Source organism: Anopheles funestus, assembly GCF_943734845.2.
Source record: "Anopheles funestus chromosome X unlocalized genomic scaffold, idAnoFuneDA-416_04 X_unloc_78, whole genome shotgun sequence".
NCBI classification, from domain to species: Eukaryota; Metazoa; Arthropoda; class Insecta; order Diptera; family Culicidae; genus Anopheles; species Anopheles funestus.
This window is the reverse complement of record NW_026045207.1, coordinates 51,761-65,000: the sequence shown is the minus strand read 5'-3', so window position 1 is coordinate 65,000 and position 13,240 is coordinate 51,761. Positions and strand designations below refer to the sequence as shown.

General features: G+C 47.3%; 1 non-coding gene across 1 annotated transcript; it reads right to left on the bottom strand.

Moving 5' to 3' along the window:
• Positions 1–609: 609 nt before the first annotated feature.
• Positions 610–767, bottom strand: LOC125774076 (5.8S ribosomal RNA). Its single transcript, XR_007420578.1, has one exon. It is a non-coding gene; the product is annotated as a 5.8S ribosomal RNA (ribosomal RNA).
• Between the last annotated feature and the right edge of the window lie 12,473 nt (positions 768–13,240).

Here is a 13,240-nt window from a genome sequence, read left to right as displayed (position 1 = left end):
ATTTACGGTCATTTTTGAATCAACGATGGCCCCCCCGAGCACGTTGTCCGAATATCACTCCAATAAGGACAACGAGTTCCGCTCGGCATCGTTTTGATTCGATCTCTCAACAACAACTCCCGGTCGACTTGGTCGACTTGGACCCACGATGTCTCCCCCCGAGCATGTCGAGCCAACTGCACCACTATTGTATTGGACAACATGTTCCCCTCGGGCATCGATGGGTTAATCATGCACCACTATTATAAAACCCTTTGACGTTTTCCCCCAAGCACGTTGATCCAGTATTACGACGGATACGGTCAACGAAATCTTGGACATCAAAGAGGTTTTCGATTGAATTTCCCCATGTTTCACAACGTACTCTTAGCGGTATCCTACGATACGTCTCACTCTATTTGTGTGTGTGCGCGTTTACGTGCGTGCGATTTATGCGGTTCACCCCTTTACTTTCAGCGCCCTGCGGTCCCAACAAAGGTCCCGAGCACGCCATTATGCACAGTGTGGAAGCGTGTTTCCCCCACGACACTAGACGGGCTGCTCGCCATAGTGTTCTATTGTGGCACGCTCCACCCTGAAGTTTGGTTTGTTGTATATCAAGGAATTGATAGGCACTCAAGAATGTGTGCATCGGCCGGGTTTAATCGTCCGACGCGCAATATGCGTTCAACTTATCGGTGTTCATGTGTCCTGCAGTTCACATTGTGACGCGCATTTAGCTGCGGTCTTCATCGATCCATGAGCCGAGTGATCCCCTGCCTAGGGTTTTATAGTAAGGTTCCCAATGTAACACAATCCCGGTGGTACGTCCAAAGACTAACTTTCTGACTAAGTTGTCTTTATTACCCAATAGTCCCAGGCCTTGTGACTTGTGGCTCATGTCTACGCCCATGGCCACCATTCGCTAAGATAGTTTTGAAGTCACTTTGAAGGCCCAGGAACAACTCTCTTAGCACATCGGTTAACCTGGCGCCGCAGTCAACTCATGTGCTTGGATCGGATCGAGCTATTGAGTATTGGGCCTGCATACTCGCTCATCCGTATCCTTTGCGTACCGCCCCATGGCCCTTGTATGTCTGCACCACAGTTCCTGTTCGTTCCGTGCCTATGGCCGGATACGTATTGCACATCGGTATACCTGTCGCTACTCAGGCAACTCGTGTGCGTGGATTGGATCGAGAACATGGTGTGTGCCCCATGTTATAATTGATAGTCCATATCCACTTTATAGGTTAAAGTCATAAGTTGTGATTGCACAACCATTCTTCATAAGAGTTTAATCACTCTTCAACTAACTTTCGTTCTGGTGTCTTGGTATCAAATCGCGTAAGACACAAGATTCTACTGGCCAAATAGAATCTAGCACATTGGTTAACCTGGCGCCGCAGTCAACTCATGTGCTTGGATCGGATCGAGCTATTGAGTATTGGGCCTGCATACTCGCTCATCCGTATCCTTTGCGTACCGCCCCATGGCCCCGTCCTTAGAGTTAATGACTAGTAGGCTTAACTCTTTGTATGTCTGCACCACAGTTCCCGTTCGTTCCGTGCCGTGGCCGGATACGTATTGCACATCGGTATACCTGTCGCTACTCAGGCAACTCGTGTGCGTGGATTGGATCGAGCTCATGGGGTGTGTAGAGATTCCATGTTATAATTGCAAGTCCATATCCACTTTATAGGTTAAAGTCATAAGTTGTGATTGCACAACCATACTTCATAAGAGTTTAATAACTCTTCAACTAACTTTCGTTCTGGTGTCTTGGTATCAAATCGCATAAGACACAAGATTCTACTGGCCAAATAGAATCTAGCACATTGGTTAACCTGGCGCCGCAGTCAACTCATGTGCTTGGATCGGATCGAGCTATTGAGTATTGGGCCTGCATACTCGCTCATCCGTATCCTTTGCGTACCGCCCCATGGCCCTTGTATGTCTGCACCACAGTTCCTGTTCGTTCCGTGCCTATGGCCGGATACGTATTGCACATTGGTTAACCTGACGCCGCAGTCAACTCATGTGCTTGGATCGGATCGAGCTATTGAGTATTGGGCCTGCATACTCGCTCATCCGTATCCTTTGTGTACCGCCCCATGGCCCCGTCCTTAGAGTTAATGACTAATAGGCTTAACTCTTGTTTGTCTGCACCACAGTTCCCGTTCGTTCCGTGCCGTAGCCGGATACGTATTGCACAGTAGTAGACACCGTAATCTGACGTATCTAACACACCACTATTGTAACTCGTCGTCCAAGGACCTTTCAAGTGCCTGATGGCCAGGGGAGCTCTTACACGGCACGGAGACACAGTGATGCTCGCCCATCACAGTGTACAACGATCGAGTTTGCTTAAGTGTCTGGGTACCTACACACCAGACACAATGCAATGGCCACGGATCCACACAAGGCACATCACATGCAGAAAGCTTCACCAGATTATGACACATACCACACTCTTGTAACTCGTCGTCGAAGGGGCGTTCAAAGTGCCTTACGGCTAGGGGAGATCTAGCACGGCACGGAGACACAGTGATGGTTGCCCATCAAAGTGTACAACGATCGAGTTTGCTTTCCGCGCAAGCGTTCTAAGTGTCTGGGTATCTAAGCACCAGACACAATGCAATGGCCACGGATCCACACAAGGCACATCACATGCAGAAAGCTTCACCAGATTCTGACACATACCACACACATGCAACTCGTCGTCGAAGGGGCGTTCAAGTGCCTTACGGCTAGGGGAGATCTAGCTCGGCACGGAGACACAGTGATGGTCACCCATCAAAGTGTACAACGAACGAGTTGGCTTTCAACAAATTCTGACACATAGCAAGCGAGCGACCGAGCTACACCGAAGGCAGCCCATGGTTGGTCACTCGCGGACGATCATCAGTAATGATCCTTCCGCAGGTTCACCTACGGAAACCTTGTTACGACTTTTACTTCCTCTAAATCATCAAGTTCGGTCAACTTCAGCCATGCCAGCTGCAGCTCACGAAGGAACCGCGGAAGGTAAGCCTCCAGAAACCTCACTAAATAATCCATCGGTAGTAGCGACGGGCGGTGTGTACAAAGGGCAGGGACGTAATCAGCACTAGCTAATGACTAGTGCTTACTAGAAATTCCAGGTTCATGGGGACCGTTGCAGTCCCCAATCCCGACTAGATGGGCATTTTAGTGATTTCCCGTTCCTCTCGGAATGGGGGCGCCTATTGGCGAGAACACGCTGCGACCCACATTGTAGCACGCGTGCAGCCCAGAACATCTAAGGGCATCACGGACCTGTTATCGCTCATTCTCAGCTTGCTAAACACAAGTTGTCCCGCTAAGCAGGGCAAACGTAGCCGACGACCGCCCGTGAAGGCGCCGCCCGGCTGTAACGTCAGGTGCGCCCGGAGGCGCACTGCTGACAGCGTTCTAGTTAGCATGTTTGAGTCACGTTCGTTATCGGAATTAACCAGACAAATCATTCCACGAACTAAGAACGGCCATGCACCACTACCCTTAAATTTGAGAAAGAGCTATCAATCTGTCTTACCTCGATAAGTTTGGACCTGGTAAATTTTCCCGTGTTGAGTCAAATTAAGCCGCAAGCTCCACTTCTTGTGGTGCCCTTCCGTCAATTCCTTTAAGTTTCAACTTTGCAACCATACTTCCCCCGGAACCCGATTTTGGTTTCCCGGAAGCGACTGAGAGCACCGAATAGGGGTAGCGTCTCCCAATTGCTAATTGGCATCGTTTACGGTTAGAACTAGGGCGGTATCTAATCGCCTTCGATCCTCTAACTTTCGTTCTTGATTAAAGAAAGCATCCATGGCAAACGCTTTCGCTTCAGTTGGTCCTACGACGGTCTACGAATTTCACCTCTCGCGCCGTAATACCAATGCCCCCAACTACTTCTGTTAATCATTACCTCTAGGTTTCTGACAAACCAACGAAATCGTATAAACCGAGGTCATATTCCATTATTCCATGCAAGATTATTCTCGGCCAACGCCAACCCCACGGGGGGGCCGGACGCTTTGTCTTAGCCTGCTTTGAGCACTCTAATTTGTTCAAGGTAAATGTGAGTATCTTGAGCACCATGAGGAGCCCGTGCCGGAGTTAACCGGTAGCACGGTACTCGTTCACAGAGTAACGCCCAAGTACACCATTGTGAGTCGCAGCCGTGAGCGCGCGCACGAACGGCCCCGGCGTGTAACCGGGCGCCCGTGGCGGTCACGTGTCTGGACGGGCAATCAACTTCGAACGTTTTAACCGCAACAACTTTAATATACGCTAGTGGAGCTGGAATTACCGCGGCTGCTGGCACCAGACTTGCCCTCCACTTGATCCTTGTTGAAGGATTTATACTCAACTCATTCCAATTATGGACCATCGTTAGAGAGGTCCATATTGTTATTTCTCGTCACTACCTCCCCGTACTGGGATTGGGTAATTTACGCGCCTGCTGCCTTCCTTGGATGTGGTAGCCATTTCTCAGGCTCCCTCTCCGGAATCGAACCCTGATTCCCCGTTACCCGTCGCAACCATGGTAGTCCTCTACACTACCATCAATAGTTGATAGGGCAGACATTTGAAAGATCTGTCGTCAGTCGACAAGCGACCATACGATCTGCGTCCTTATCCAGACTTCAACTCAAGCCGCCCGGAGGCGATTGGTTTAACTAATAAGTGCACCAGTTCAGCTACCCGCGAGGGCAACAGTCCCGGCATGTTGCATGTATTAGCTCTGGATTTTCCACAGTTATCCAAGTAACTAGTGGTAGGATGATCTTGTGAATTATAGCTGTTATACTGAGCCTTATGCGGTTTCACATTCATTTATGTTTGTACTTAGACATGCATGGCTTAACCTTTGAGACAAGCGTATATTACTGGTAGGATCAACCAGAATTCGTTCCACTACAGACACACACTCGCTTAGTGGGAAATAAATTTCCACACAACTCTCTCTCTCTAGAACCATATGGAATGGCTCTTTGGTGTTGGGTAAGGCACCAATTTGTTGGGGTGTAACGGTCACCACCAACTTTAAGTTTGTTAGGGCACAACGGAAACCACTAACTAAACTTTAGGAAACTAAATTTCCTCACACATTATCTCTCACCATATTAGCACTAGGTGCTATCCACGATTGTACAACGTTTCAACTCTTGAATCGACCGTAGGGCCGCGGAATTGCTTCCGGGCCCCTATTCTCGCTATTAATTGTTCATCTCTTTCAATACATCGAGTTCGTTCCATTGGGTAGTTCGCATGGCGAACGTTTTGATGCAGCCCCCTGGGGGACCACGGCACTTTACACCGGGTATGGTGTATGCGCAACCTACAGATAACAATAAACCCCTTATGCGTGTGTAAACCGATGTTGGGCTGCTCAACATCTTTCATGGTTACATCACTTGCACCAGAACCCACGGTGCCGATTTGGTAATATGTTGTACATTTACTCTCAAGATGTACGCTTCGGCCCCTTATTCAGGGGCTCAAGCTATTACCAGCAAGAACAATCCTCATCCAGACTTGAACTCGAAACACCCGCAGGCGAACGGTTTAACTAATAAGTGCACCAGTCTTGAATCCATGCGTCGGTGGAAACAATGCCGGCGTGTTGCATGTATTAGCTCTGAACTTAGCGAGTGATTGCCTTGCAGCTGTCATACTGAGCGTAGAGCGTGATTATCGCTCACTTGAACCATGTTGAATGGCTCTTTGGTGTAGGGTAAGGCACCAATTTGTTGGGGCGTAACGGTCACCACCAACTTAAGACTTGCTTATAGGTATTTCAACGTTTTCAACTCTTAAATCGACCGTGTTTCATTATCATCTCTTCTTCTTATTAAATGCATCGAGTTCGTTCCATTGGGTAGTTCGCGTGGCGAACGGTTTGATGCAGCCCCCCGGGGGGGACCACGGCACTTTACACCGGGCATGGTGTATGCGCAACCTACAGATCACCAATATATTTGTGATCGATAATGCACACTTCTTACACGACTGACCAGTCGACAGCGCTGCCTTCCTATTATGCGTGTGTAAACCGATGTTGGGCTGCTCAACATCTTTCACGGTTACATCACTTGCACCCGAACCCATGGTGCCGATTTGGTAATATGTTGTACATGGTCTCAAGATGTACGCTTCGACCCCTTATTCAGGGGCTCAAGCTATTACCAGCAAGATCAATCCTCATCCAGACTTGAACTCGAAACACCCGGAGGCGAACGGTTTAACTAATAAGTGCACCAGTCTTGAATCCATGCGTCGGTGGAAACAATGCCGGCATGTTGCATGTATTAGCTCTGAACATAGCGAGTGATTGCCTTGTAGCTGTCGAACTGAGCGTAGAATGTGATTATCGCTCACTTGAAAGGGTCAAGCCCTTTCGAGTCGTCCGGTTTTTACGCCAGACGACTCGGTTCACCATCTTTCGGGAAGGGACCGTCTCGGTCGCAAGCTGCTCCGGTCCCCAAACAACCTGCGACAAATGATAGGAAATGCCGACATCAATACGTGTTCAGTTTGGTTTATCGCTCATAGGTCTTTTTGACCATCGATCCCTGATTATAACTCTCAATTAAACAGTCAGGAGAGTAAGGCATGCCCATCGATATCTCATCGACAGGCGATACCGCAAGAACGGCCAACGACACATCAGGTGATCGATTATTGCTACGACTTTTGCTTAATCGTTTCCACTCCTTAGAGAAAGAAACCCCCGGGGACCGTCTCGGTCGCAAGCTGCTCCGGTCCCTAAACAACCTGCGACAAATGATAGGAAATGCCGACATCAATATGTGTTCAGTTTGGTTTATCGCTCATTGGTCTGTTTGACCATCGATCCCTGATTAAACTCTCAGTAATCCAGTCGGGAGAGTAAGGCATGCCCATCGATATCTCATCGACAGGCGATACCGCTTGAACGGCCAACGACACATCAGAGGATCGTATCTTGCTACAACTTTTGCTTAATCGTTTCTTCTCCTTGGAGAAAGAAACCCCCGGGGACCGTCTCGGTCGCAAGCTGCTCCGGTCCCTAAACAACCTGCGACAAATGATAGGAAATGCCGACATCAATACGTGTTCAGTTTGGTTTATCGCTCATAGGTCTGTTTGACCATCGATCCCTGATTAATACTCTCAATTAGAAGGTCGGTAGAGTAAGGCATGCCCATCGATATCTCATCGACAGGCGATACCGCATGAACGGCCAACGACACATCAGAGGATCGTATCTTGCTACAACTCTTGCTTAATAGTTTCCACTCCTTGGAGAAAGAAACCCCCGGGGACCGTCTCGGCCGCAAGTTGCTCCGGTCCCTAAACAACCTGCGGCATCAAATGATAGGAAAAGCCGACATCAATACGTGTTCAGTTTGGTTTATCGCTCATAGGTCTGTTTGACCATCGATCCTAGAATTCAACTTTCGAGTAAGGCATGCCCGTCGATATCTCATCGATAGGCGATACCGGTAGAACGGCCAACGACACACATCTAGGATCGCATTTACTCTTCCTTGGATGGATAACCAATACCCTAGGACCGTTTCATCGCGAGCTGCTCCGGTCCTCAAACAACTCGCGAACCACCGATAGGATGATATTAGGAATGGCCGACTTTCATCCTTTAACTCTCAGTTCTGCTTACCAAAACATAGGTACTTGGACCTTAAAGACCACTATATGTTCCCCGATCGGGGGCAATCGGAACGTCTATCCATCATCAACATCGTTTCACTCATTCCGAACCACCAAATTGGACAGACAGTACCATATTCACCAACCGATTGCTTCAACTTCGCAAACTGTATGGTAAGTTCTACTAATTTCACATCTTACCATCGACTAATAGTGCATAAATCCACTTGGAAATCACTTTTCCTTGGTCCTCGGACCTTCTACGACAACGTCCAACAAATATCCGAAGTCGTTTCCCAACTTAGACCAAGCATTTCGTATCTTTACTTCTAATCGATTTTTTCTCTCATAATTGACGATCAAAATCTAAAAACCACATTTTGAGCCAGAAGCAGTCGTCCGATCGTCCTGGGGGTAGTCTCAATCGATTTAGAAGGGCCCAATTCATAAAGATACGTACTCAGTCAAATTCATGCTTCTGGCTCACCTACCCCCTATATAGAAAACGAAAGCGTACAGGCGTGGAAAACGTGCCATTTTTCTCCATCACGGACTTTTTTTTTCTCGTTGCACCGACTCTAGTAAAAAAGTGAAATTTTTTACTAGTTACCAACTTTTGCAAATTATCATCGGATATCACTTTTCATGGTCTATAGTAAGTTCTTATCACGTTTTAGTAGTTTTTGAAAAAAAAATTTTTTTGAACTTTTCAAAATTTTTCAAAACAAAGTTTTCGTAGGCGGTTTTGTGTATGGAGGGTTACTAGTCTCGGGGTCACTGTTTGACCAAAAAACCACTATATATCATTCGAAAGGTAATTTCAAGGGCTACAAAAAATTGTTCTACGGCACCCCCCTCCGACGTCTAGTATTCGAGTTATTGGCCAAAAACCATCACTTGAGCGATTTTTCGTTCAGGGTACCCGACTCTAGTAAAAAAGTGAAATTTTTCTCGATTGACCAAGTGTTGCAAATGACCATCGGATTTCACTTTTTATGGTCTATAGTGAGTTCTGATCACGATTTGGTACTTTTTGAAAAAATTTTTTTGACGCACTTTTCAAAATTTTGCAAAACCAAAACTTTTTAGGCGGTTTTGTGTATGGAGGGTTACTAGTCTCGGGGTCACTGTTTGACCAAAAAACCACTATATATCATTCGAAAGGTAATTTCAAGGGCTACAAAAAATTGTTCTACGGCACCCCCCTCCGACGTCTAGTATTCGAGTTATTGGCCAAAAACCGCAACTATAGCGGTTTTTCGTACAGGGTACCCGACTCTAGTAAAATGATGCGATTTTTACTAGTCTAGGAACTTTTTGGTCAAAAAATCAAGTATATGTCATTCGATAGATAATTTCAAGGGCTACCAAAAATTGTTCCACGACACCCCCCTGCGACGTCTAGTATTCGAGTTATTAGCCAAAAACCGCAATTATAGCGGTTTTTCGTCCAGGGTACCCGACTCTAGTAAAATGATGCGATTTTTACTAGTCTAGGGAACTTTTTGGCCAAAAATCAAGTATATGTCATTCGATAGATAATTTCAAGGGCTACCAAAAATTGTTCCACGACACCCCCCTCCGACGTCTAGTATTAGAGTTATTAGCCAAAAACCGCAACTATAGCGGTTTTTCGTCCAGGGTACCCGACTCTAGTAAAATGATGCGATTTTTACTAGTCTAGGGAACTTTTTGGCCAAAAATCAAGTATATGTCATTCGATAGATAATTTCAAGGGCTACCAAAAATTGTTCCACGACACCCCCCTGCGACGTCTAGTATTCGAGTTATTAGCCAAAAACCATTCATACTTGAGCATTTTGCTCATTTTGCCTGTACGGGTACCGGGGACTAGTAAAATCAGGCCAATTTTACTAGAGTAGGGGTCCTTTTTGGTCAAAAAAACAACTTTTGCTCGTTCGATAGGGAATCGATAGGGCAACAAAAAATCGTTCTACGACCCCCCCTTCCGATGTCTAGTATTCGAGTTATGGGCCAAAAACAGTTTATAGCTAATTTTTCACTCGATTTTTCACCAAGTATCGCACATTACTCCGGTTCTATACATTGGATCGTCAATCTTTAAGATTTTATGGGTAGTTCCAACTGTTTGCTACATTTCATCCATACATCACCAACCGATTCAATGTCTGTGCTAGAAGTTATTAGAGGAATAAAAAAATTTACCCTTGGCTTTGGACCGTACAATTTTACCCATTTTTGGCCCATATTTGCCCCATAGCTCCGCCGGTATCCAAGATATGGCCACACTTTGTTCTGGCCATGGGTAGATGGCACTTGTGGCTAGATTTCTTCCATGCACCACTAATCGCTACCATGTCTGTGGCCGGAGCTATTCACGAAAGCGCCTCGCGCACTTGGTCGGATTTTTGGTCCAACTTCACCATTTTTGGCCCATATTTGCCCCATAGCTCCGCCGGTATCCAAGATAGCGCCACACTTTCTTCTGACCATGGGTAGATGGCACTTGTGGCTAGATTTCTTCCATGCACCACTAATCGCTACCATGTCTGTGGCCGGAGCTATTCGACGAACAACCATCGCATTTACCTAGGTACTTTTTCGGATTTTTGGTCCAACTTGCACCATTTTTGGCCCATATTTGCCCCATAGCTCCGCCGGTATCCAAGATATGGCCACACTTTCTTCTGGCCATGGCTAGATGGCACTTGTGGCTAGATTTCTTCCATGCACCACTAATCGCTACCATGTCTGTGGCCGGAGCTATTCACGAAAGCGCCTCGCGCACTTGGTCGGATTTTTGGTCCAACTTCACCATTTTTGGCCCATATTTGCCCCATAGCTCCGCCGGTATCCAAGATAGCGCCACACTTTCTTCTGGCCATGGGTAGATGGCACTTGTGGCTAGATTTCTTCCATGCACCACTAATCGCTACCATGTCTGTGGCCGGAGCTATTCGACGAACAACCATCGCATTTACCTAGGTACTTTTTCGGATTTTTGGTCCAACTTGCACCATTTTTGGCCCATATTTGCCCCATAGCTCCGCCGGTATCCAAGATATGGCCACACTTTCTTCTGGCCATGGCTAGATGGCACTTGTGGCTAGATTTCTTCCATGCACCACTAATCGCTACCTTGTCTGTGGCCGGAGCTATTCACGAAAGCGCCTAGCGCACTTGGTCGGATTTTTGGTCCAACTTCACCATTTTTGGCCCATATTTGCCCCATAGCTCCGCCGGTATCCAAGATATGGCCACACTTTCTTCTGGCCATGGGTAGATGGCACTTGTGGCTAGATTTCTTCCATGCACCACTAATCGCTACCATGTCTGTGGCCGGAGCTATTCGACGAACAACCATCGCATTTACCTAGGTACTTTTTCGGATTTTTGGTCCAACTTGCACCATTTTTGGCCCATATTTGCCCCATAGCTCCGCCGGTATCCAAGATATGGCCACACTTTGTTCTGGCCATGGGTAGATGGCACTTGTGGCTAGATTTCTTCCATGCACCACTAATCGCTACCATGTCTGTGGCCGGAGCTATTCACGAAAGCGCCTCGCGCACTTGGTCGGATTTTTGGTCCAACTTCACCATTTTTGGCCCATATTTGCCCCATAGCTCCGCCGGTATCCAAGATAGCGCCACACTTTCTTCTGGCCATGGGTAGATGGCACTTGTGGCTAGATTTCTTCCATGCACCACTAATCGCTACCATGTCTGTGGCCGGAGCTATTCGACGAACAACCATCGCATTTACCTAGGTACTTTTTCGGATTTTTGGTCCAACTTGCACCATTTTTGGCCCATATTTGCCCCATAGCTCCGCCGGTATCCAAGATATGGCCACACTTTCTTCTGGCCATGGGTAGATGGCACTTGTGGCTAGATTTCTTCCATGCACCACTAATCGCTACCTTGTCTGTGGCCGGAGCTATTCACGAAAGCGCCTAGCGCACTTGGTCGGATTTTTGGTCCAACTTCACCATTTTTGGCCCATATTTGCCCCATAGCTCCGCCGGTATCCAAGATATGGCCACACTTTCTTCTGGCCATGGGTAGATGGCACTTGTGGCTAGATTTCTTCCATGCACCACTAATCGCTACCATGTCTGTGGCCGGAGCTATTCGACGAACAACCATCGCATTTACCTAGGTACTTTTTCGGATTTTTGGTCCAACTTGCACCATTTTTGGCCCATATTTGCCCCATAGCTCCGCCGGTATCCAAGATAGCGCCACACTTTCTTCTGGCCATGGGTAGATGGCACTTGTGGCTAGATTTCTTCCATGCACCACTAATCGCTACCATGTCTGTGGCCGGAGCTATTCACGAAAGCGCATCGCGCACTTGGTCGGATTTTTGGTCCACCTGGCACCATTTTTGGCCCGTATTTGCCCCATAGCTCCGCCGGTATCCAAGATATGGCCACACTTTCTTCTGGCCATGGGTAGATGGCACTTGTGGCTAGATTTCTTCCATGCACCACTAATCGCTACCATGTCTGTGGCCGGAGCTATTCGACGAACAACCATCGCATTCACCTTCTCGTTGCACTTCTTCGGGAATTTGGTGCAACCAAGTTTTCACTATATCTTGGTCATTTTCCGTCCATCGGACATGCGGTTTTGGGTGTCGATACTTGACACCGCGCGCTACAATATGTTCCTCCACGACCATGTGGTCCGATGCTTCCAACAGGAGCTATTCGAGGAGTACCGATTTTTCACCATTAAAAATGCTCAATTTTGCACCAACTTTTGCCTATAACTCAGGCTGTATCGATCGGATCTTCAATCTTGAAAAAGTTTTGGATAGGTGGCACCAAATGCTACATTTCGTTCTTCCACGTCAACTTTGTCCGATGTCTAGCAAAAAAGTTATTCGCGAACCAAGTCCAGAACCCATGCAATGGCTGCCCTCATTGCATACATCACGGCGGTTAACTCTCGTTACTCTATACCGTGGACTTGGTACTTTTTCAGGCATTCGTTGCTACTTCTCGGTTCATGATATTCGTTTACGGTCTTCACTAGGGCATTTGGTGCTCCTTATCGGTTCATGATATTCGTTTACGGTCTTCACTAGGGCATTTGGTGCTCCTTATCGGTTCATGATATTCGTTTACGGTCTTCACTAGGGCATTTGGTGCTCCTTATCGGTTCATGATATTCGTTTACGGTCTTCACTAGGGCATTTGGTGCTCCTTCTCGGTTCATGATATTCGTTTACGGTCTTCACTAGGGCATTTGGTACTGGGCTTCCCACTTTCTACTGATCGATCCATACTCACTTGCGTGCACCTAGCCTAGGAAGGTTTCCTATGGCTTCCCATCTTTCTACTGATCGATCCATACTCACTTGCGTGCACCTAGCCTAGGAAGGTTTCCTTGGGCTTCCCATCTTTCTACTGATCGATCCATACTCACTTGCGTGCACCTAGCCTAGGAAGGTTTCCTATGGCTTCCCATCTTTCTACTGATCGATCCATACTCACTTGCGTGCACCTAGCCTAGGAAGGTTTCCTTGGGCTTCCCATCTTTCTACTGATCGATCCATACTCACTTGCGTGCACCTAGCCTAGGAAGGTTTCCTATGGCTTCCCATCTTTCTACTG